Source organism: Palaemon carinicauda, chromosome 13, assembly GCF_036898095.1.
Source record: "Palaemon carinicauda isolate YSFRI2023 chromosome 13, ASM3689809v2, whole genome shotgun sequence".
Taxonomy (NCBI): Eukaryota; Metazoa; Arthropoda; class Malacostraca; order Decapoda; family Palaemonidae; genus Palaemon; species Palaemon carinicauda.
The window spans coordinates 60918678-60927693 of record NC_090737.1 but is presented as its reverse complement, the minus strand read 5'-3'; the positions used below and the strand labels follow the sequence as shown (position 1 = coordinate 60927693).

Genomic DNA, 9016 nt, shown 5'->3' with positions numbered 1-9016 from the left:
GTCGATCCATCATTATACATATATCCGGCCGATCAACGATCCTATGGTTTTATCCGGGAATTATCTTCGCTCTGGATTTGGATTTTTTTAACCTCATGAACTCAAAGTAATATATAAGTGCGACATCGATGGGGCTCATGGAGACGGCAACCGGGTATTATTCCGTATATCGGAAGTTTGAACCCCTGAGACTACCACACCACCTCGTCCATTAAAGTGTAGCTTTATTCCTGCCGGGCTGATATAAGATGTGAGTAACTTGGTGATTATGCACGCTCAGTATACTTTAATTTATAACAGTTAACAATTCCATTCATGAATTGTGGCAGCCAGCGTGTCTGCTATTAATATTTAATATAATTTGACCTTGAACATTTTAAATTATACTGTATTTGGTGTATTTTATCAACTTTAAACGCAATTTTCACTGTTTCACCTTTAATATAAATTCGAGTAGATTATCGTGCTCGGCTTGTTATTTGTCAAGTTGTTTTCTTTATATAGCTCGAACTTTCTTAAGGGTAATTTTTTGCGTTGGGTTAGATGCTGTTTTATATCCTTTTACAGTGTATTGTTTCATAAATTTCAGGTCAGTGTTGAATAAAGGGATATATGGTGAAGAGATTATTACTGCATACGACCACTTGGTAATTTGAGTGGTTGAATATTCTCGAGGACTTCGGAACGGCAACTCAGCTTACTGCTTTCAATTATTTAACTATGTAAACGATCAGATGTATTGTTAAATATAGTCATTTTAGAACTAGATATTTTATTATATCCCAGAAGTTTATTCAAATGGCGCCCCCGGGTGGGCGCGCTGGAAAGCTGCTGTTGCCGTTTCCGTGGCCTCATTCGGTGTCGTAACTTGCTAATTGGATTATTTTTCTCATTACGAATTGTTTGGTGAATTATTGGTATTTCATTTAAGGTGGTAATAATCTTTCATTTTACTGCGCGTTGTTTCGTGTTTAGTTTTATTGCTTGTTTGACAATTTCGTAATGCATTCGATTATATACGTGCGATATTGTTAGTTATTACCGGCCGTGCTGTGGTTTTAGTTTTGCTTGTTTGGCAATTTCTTAATACATTCGATTATTTACGGGCGATATTGTTAGTTATTACCGGCCGTGCTGTGATTTGTTTAGCATTCGTGATTTTTTTTAAGTATAGGCCTATATTTGTAACATTTATTTCTTTGTGAGCAGTATCTGTGTTTTGTGCCAAAATGTCTCATAAACTTAAATATCACATTAGTTCACGAGGGAATTTTAGAGGACAAGTGAATATTATTTTTAATGACATTTCAAGTTTGTCTGGTAAATCGGAAGATGAAAGAAAGATTCTTGAAATCAAATTAAACAGAGTTAAAGATGAACTTTCCAGATTGGATGTTATCATTAGAGATTTGAAATGGGAAGATAATGCTTCGGACGAAGCCAAAGCTGTTGCTGAGAACGAAAGGGAAATTACTGAGAGTAGTTCTTATGATGACCAAATAAATCGGTGTTTGTATAATTTAACCAAAGTTTCTGTATCACAATCGCCATGTTGTAATAGTGGTAGGCTTAAAAGTCCTGAGGCTCCTTTGCCTACGTTCTGTAGCCAAGATGGTGAAGATTTGACAAAGTTTTTAAGTCAGTTTGAAGATGTTGTACAGCGGTATAATTATTCAGACTTTGACAAGTTTTTGCTATTAAAACAGCAAATTTCCGGTAGAGCGTCACATTTGATTAATTCATTGGATAGTGTACAACAGTCTTATACTATTGCAAAGGATTTACTCTTACAAGCACTTGCGTCTCCTTCAGTTCGTAAGTTTAATGTATTGCAGCGTTTGACAGAGTTGAAGTTGGATTTTTCATCTGATCCATTTGAGTATATTGGTAATATTAATTCTATACAAGACTCTATTAAAAGTTTGAGTATCTCTGTTGATGACGTAGTACAGTATTTTTCATGGAAGGGACTAAACAAAAAATTTCAAGATCAGCTTGTGCAAATTACAAATGAAACTAACCCTTCTTTGGATCAGATAAAGAGCAAGTTCTTTGAGGCGAGTGAGAGATATATGGAAGTACAGAAACGAGTTGATTATAGATCCAAACACAGACCATGTCCCTCTAATTCAGCTGTTGGTTTAGCAGCCAAAGTAGATTGTCAATCAACCCCCACCACAAGTTTAGCATCTAACGTAAAGTTACGGAAAGATAATGCTAATGTATTCAAACATTGTTCTCTTTGTGATAATGGTGACCATCCAGTTCATAAATGTAGTAAATATCCGGACCCTAAATCAAAGCTCGATAGGCTGAAGAAACTTAAAGCTTGTATAAAATGTGCCCGGTTGGATCACTCTTCAGATAAGTGCAATTTCTATTTTGCCAGACGTTGTTTTTGTGGTTCTTTTCATTTCACGTTTTTGTGTTTGAGTAATATAAGGAAAGAACACACAAATGATAGTAATGGTTTGGCAAAGAAGGGTAAAGATAAGCCTCCAAAGTCAGATAAGGTAGAAGTAAAAGATAAGAGTTCGAGTATAACTTTTGCTGAAGCCTCAAGGGATGTTATGATGGTAAATGATTGTAGTCTTGCAATTCTACCCACCTTTTCTTGTGACCTTCTTAATGGAAATCGCATCCGTTGTTTGCGAGATGGGGGATGTCAATCAAATTTCATAACTGAAGAGTGTGCTGTTAGGGAAAATTTACCAATTGTTAAATCAAATATTACGTTAAGAGTAAATGGATTTAATTCTTCCCGATTGTACAATACGTGTTCTTATAAAGTGTCTATGATGATTGGGGACAGATTATGTGAATTGGAGGCTATGAGTGTACCATCCATTAAAACATGTTTAAAACTACCTGGTTTGACATCTGTTGTTCAGGGTTTTATTGAAAAGGGCTATACTGTTGCTGATAAATATCTGTTGAATGGAAAGGATGAAATTATGGACGTAGATTTCATCTTAGGGTCGAATTCTGCATATTGCCTTAAGGAAAATACTGTTCTTTTTGGTGACTTAGAGGGTAATATACCTTCTGTGTACTCGCTAACTCCGTTGGGTATTATGCTCATAGGAAATCTGGATCAAATGAGTCATAATTTGATACATTTGAAGAATTGTCAGGACACTGTTGCCCATATTTCATGCTCTAATATTTTATCTATACTATGTGAAGAAGTTGAGGACATGGGTAATGTCTGCAATGCTTCCCTGACAAACAGTTATACGGAAGTTGGAGCTAATTTTGCGGTACTTGATCATAATGGAGAAATTATAGACACTGAATTTGAGAGAGCCAGCAAAGAAGTTCTCGACAATTTATGTTTGAAAACATTGAATTTTGATGATGTTAATATTCCAGAAGATTATGTCGAGAACAATGATAAAATTGTTGACTATGTTCTCAGTAACACAACTCGGAATGCTGACGGCAGACTAGTTATGCCCTTAATTTGGAATAATAAAGTAAAACATTTATTGGGCAAAAATCGTCATTTGGCAACTCAAATTTTGAAGTCTAATTTAAAGAAATTCACCATAAAGAATCCTGATTACTTAAATATGATGGATCAATATTTCAAAGAACAACAGGAGTTAGGCATCATAGAAAGAATAGAGAATTTGGAACAGTTTTTGTTGGAGAATCCTTGTCACAGTTTCATGGGTCACCTGGGAGTTTTCAAGCTTGAGAGAGAGACTACAAAATGTCGGGTGGTCTTTTTGTCTAACCTTAGTGAAAGAGATCCCTCTCAGAAAGTTACACTAAGTCACAATCAAGCCATGTTGAGTGGACCTTGCATCAATCAAAAGATAACCACTGCTCTTTTGAACTTACGCTTTGATACTAAATTGCTATGTTTTGATGTAAAGAAAGCTTTTCTAAATATTTGCTTGACCCCTTTGGATTCAAACAAGCTGCTATTTTTGTGGTTCAAAAATATGGCTCGGAAAGATTATACTCTTGTTGGATATAGAAATTTGAGATTGCCCTTTGGCTTAGTTTGCTCACCTTGTTTGCTTTTGCTTGGTCTGTACAAAATCCTTATGATTGATACTGATATGGATTCTAAAGAAATTAAGGAACTTAAGAGACACATCTACTCCCTAATCTATATGGATAATGGTAGCATCACCTCCAATACTGCAGAAGAACTTCAGTGGGCATTTGATAATCTTAAAAACATATTTGAACCTTATAAATTTTTTCTGCAGCAGTTTGTCACTAACGATAAGGAACTACAGGATAAAATTGATGAAAATGAATCTAAGAAAACCTCAACAGAAGTTAAGCTTTTGGGAATGGTATGGAATCGTTTAGATGATACTTTAAGAACCCGACATTTGCAGTTGGATATTGAAGCAGATAATAAGAGGAAAGTATTAAAATCCATTGCTGCACACTATGATGTGTTTGGATTTACAGGACCAATTCTAAATAGAGCAAGATTGTTTTTGCACAAATTGCAGTGTGATGGCTCATTTGATTGGGATATGAAACTTGATGATAGCCTTTTGAGGGAATGGAAAAACATTTGTAGACAAGTCAATGCATCTCCTGAAATAAAGATTCAAAGGTTTGTGGGAAGAAGGAATAGTCAGTATAGATTGGTAGCCTTTACTGATAGCAGTAAAGATATATATGGTACTACTGTTTATATTCAAGAGATTGATTCTTTGGAAGTTAGTTTTGTACTTGCAAAAAACAGAATTGTCAACAAAGCGCTTTCAGCTAAGGGAATTCCTTCATTAGAATTTCAGTCTATTGTATTGGGCTCGGAAGTATTAATTGACCTTTATAAAGATCTGGTAGGCCCTGCTTGTGTTTCGCCATTAGATATAGTAGAATTGAAGCTATATTCTGACAGTCTAGTTTCTCTTGCTTGGATTAATTCTCATGTTCATAAGCTTGAGAAGCAAAGTAAAAAAAGTATATTCATTCTTAATCGGTTGGAACACATAAGTAGACTTTGTGAAATTCATCCTATTATTTATGGATTTGTTTCAGGTATTGAAAACCCAGCTGATCAAATTACCAGACCTGTTTCATATAGAACTCTTATAAAGTCTAATTATTTTTCAGGACCTAAATTTTTAAAAGTGTGTTCTAATATGGATATGCAGATCAGCAGAGATGATATTTTGAATATTCAGGTTCCAAATCCTTTGGCAAAACCTGACCTTTCAGCCCTGGAAGCACGCAACTATCAGGTCATGCATGGCACGTCTATAGCTAAAGTTAATGAGCATTTAATATCTCCACAGAAATATTCTGATTTCTACAAACTGGTTTCCGTGCATAGATTAGTTTTAAAGTTTGTTCACATTCTAAAAGGTAGACTGTATAAAAGGGATACAGTTAAATACGCTCATATGAAAGTAACCTCAACAAATTTGTATACAGAGGCTATTACTCAAATCCTGAAAGTTGACCAAGACATTCACTTTGCAGATGTGAAAAAGTATTTTTCAAGTAAGTTCAAGAATGTTGGGAATATCCCCAATCTAGTTAATCAACTTAATGTTTATCCTGATAGGACTGGTTTATTGAGAGTTAGGAGTAAATTTTCTCGTTGGAAATGTGATGAAAGTATCCGTTATCCCATATTGTTGTCAAAGCACAGTGAGCTTGTGAGATTGATAATTTTAAGTTTACATTGTGCATTATCCCATTCAGGTTGCTATGTAATTTTAACCGAATTAAGAAAGCAGTATTGGGTACCGCACTACTTCTCTGTTGTAAAACGTGTATTGAAGGAGTGTATTACTTGTCGCAAGGTGAAACAGAGAACTATTAAACTTAATCAATCACCATACAGAGAATTTAGACTGGAACCCCCTAACATTCCATTTAAATATATTTTTATTGATCACTTGGGATACTTTTAGGTAAAATATCAACAGAAGAAAATTAAGGTCTGGATTTTGTGCATCACTTGTTTATGGTCAAGAGCAATAAATTTGAAGATATGTTTTGATCTTAGTACTGTAGAATTCTTGAGAGCCTTCCAGATTCATACTTATGAATATGGCATTCCTGAATTGTGCTTATCAGATTTAGGTTCATCATTGGTAGCTGGAGCAAATATAATGACTGATTTCTTGAGGGATTCTGATACTCAAGCATATTTTGAAGAAAATAATGTGAAGTCTCCCACTTTTGAACAATATTTCAAGGGTTGTCATCCATTGGGAGGTTTAGTTGAAGTTTGTGTTAAAATGGTGAAGCAACTAATCCATGGCTCTATTAAAAATTACGTGTTGGAATACAGAGATTTTGAGTTCATTGTTGCTCAAACAATTTATCAAGTCAATCGTAGACCTGTGGCATTTTTTGAAGGATTGAGAGATGAAAGTGATGACTTTATTCCAGACCCGATAACTCCTGAAAGACTTATCTATGGTTATGATAGGATCTCTCTTAATCTTATCCCCTCTTTGCAGCCAGACCCAGAAATGGATTCTGAATGGATTGCAAATAAGGAGCCACTTTTGCACATTAAAGAGAGCTATAATAAATTGAAAAATGTACGGAAGGCTCTGACTGAAACCTATAATAACGAATTTTTGGCTCATTTAATGAAGCAAGCAGTCAACGTTAAGAGTAGGTACAAACCCGTTACGCATAAACAACTAAAACCAGGTGATATTGTATTGATAAAAGAAGAAAATTGTAAACCCTTTAATTATCCAATGGCGGTGGTGAAGGAGACTGTAATGAACACTATTGGGGAGACAACTAATGCAATTTTATTGAAAGGTAGAACTCGCGAATTAGTAAAGCGTCATGTAAGCTCTTTGATTCCAATTTTAAGTGTAAATGAAATGAATGTAAACTCTGATCAGTCAGGGAAATCTGTTATTATTGATGACTCTTTTCAGATTGTAAATAAGGTGCGACGGAAAGCCGCCATGGAAAGTGAAAGCAGAACTAAAAATATGCTTATTAATGAATAATTTAGTTCTGTGGAAATGTATATTTTGTATATATTTGGCTGGGTATTGCAGTAAAAATTTATTTACATTTTTGTGCTTAATTTTTGTAATAGTTCAATAACGTTGCTTTATTGAACCCTTCCCCTGGAGTGTGGAAAATGAAAAGGAATTTCAATTTTTATTTGCATATTAATTAAATACTTCCATTACTTAGGTGTGAAAATGAAAATTGCTTTATATTTATTTAATTTGCCAAATACACAATTCGTGATCTCTGTTATTTTAGAGGAATCTAAACTGAGCTTGTTGTCACAGTTACTTACAATCTAGTTCGCTAGTAAACTACCGAGATCACCAATTGAGTGTTTACATTTAAGAAAACAGAAGTCTGTTCCAGTTCTTTTGTTCTGGTAGATCAGTTCAACGTGAGGCAGAGTGGAGAGAGGTTTGTCGATCCATCATTATACATATATCCGGCCGATCAACGATCCTATGGTTTTATCCGGGAATTATCTTCGCTCTGGATTTGGATTTTTTTAACCTCATGAACTCAAAGTAATATATAAGTGCGACATCGATGGGGCTCATGGAGACGGCAACCGGGTATTATTCCGTATATCGGAAGTTTGAACCCCTGAGACTACCACACCACCTCGTCCATTAAAGTGTAGCTTTATTCCTGCCGGGCTGATATAAGATGTGAGTAACTTGGTGATTATGCACGCTCAGTATACTTTAATTTATAACAGTTAACAATTCCATTCATGAATTGTGGCAGCCAGCGTGTCTGCTATTAATATTTAATATAATTTGACCTTGAACATTTTAAATTATACTGTATTTGGTGTATTTTATCAACTTTAAACGCAATTTTCACTGTTTCACCTTTAATATAAATTCGAGTAGATTATCGTGCTCGGCTTGTTATTTGTCAAGTTGTTTTCTTTATATAGCTCGAACTTTCTTAAGGGTAATTTTTTGCGTTGGGTTAGATGCTGTTTTATATCCTTTTACAGTGTATTGTTTCATAAATTTCAGGTCAGTGTTGAATAAAGGGATATATGGTGAAGAGATTATTACTGCATACGACCACTTGGTAATTTGAGTGGTTGAATATTCTCGAGGACTTCGGAACGGCAACTCAGCTTACTGCTTTCAATTATTTAACTATGTAAACGATCAGATGTATTGTTAAATATAGTCATTTTAGAACTAGATATTTTATTATATCCCAGAAGTTTATTCAAATACATATATACATATATATATATATATATATATATATATATATATATATATATATATATATATATATATATATATAAATATATATATATATATATATATATATATATATATATATATATATATATGTATATATATATATATATATATATATATATATATATATGCAAATATTTATATATATATATATATATATATATATATATACATATATATATATATATATATATATATATATATATATATATATATATATATAACCTAATATAACCTAACCTAACCTAACATAACATAATATATATATATGTATATATATATATATATATATATATATATATATATATATATATATGAATATATATGTGTATATATATATATATATATATATATATATATATATATATATATATATATATAAATATATATATAAATGTTGGTGCATATATATATATATATATATATATATATATATATATATTTATATATATCTATAAATATATATACATATATATATATATATATATATATATATATATATATATATATATATATACATATATATTCATATATATAAATATACATATATAAATGTTGGTGCATATATATATATATATATATATATATATATATATATATATATATATATCTATAAATATATATATATATATATATATATATATATATATATATCTATAAATATATATGTATATATATATTTATATATATATATATATATATATTTATATATATATATATATATATATATATATATATATATATGTATGTATGTGTATATTTATATATAATATATATATGTATATATATAT

General features: G+C 32.1%; 2 long non-coding RNA genes across 2 annotated transcripts in view; both read left to right on the top strand.

Moving 5' to 3' along the window:
* The window catches only part of LOC137652307 (uncharacterized), a 1017-nt gene extending 254 nt beyond the window's left edge, over positions 1–763 (top strand). The window contains exons 1-2 of the long non-coding RNA XR_011046251.1: positions 1–250; positions 590–763. The exon at positions 1–250 is cut by the window's left edge and continues 254 nt beyond it. This is a non-coding gene — a long non-coding RNA (uncharacterized lncRNA). The remainder of the gene's footprint in view (positions 251–589) is intronic.
* A 6369-nt stretch (positions 764–7132) lies between these two features.
* Positions 7133–8156, top strand: LOC137652306 (uncharacterized). Its single transcript, XR_011046250.1, has 2 exons — positions 7133–7643; positions 7983–8156. It is a non-coding gene; the product is annotated as an uncharacterized lncRNA (long non-coding RNA).
* The last annotated feature ends 860 nt before the right edge of the window (positions 8157–9016 follow it).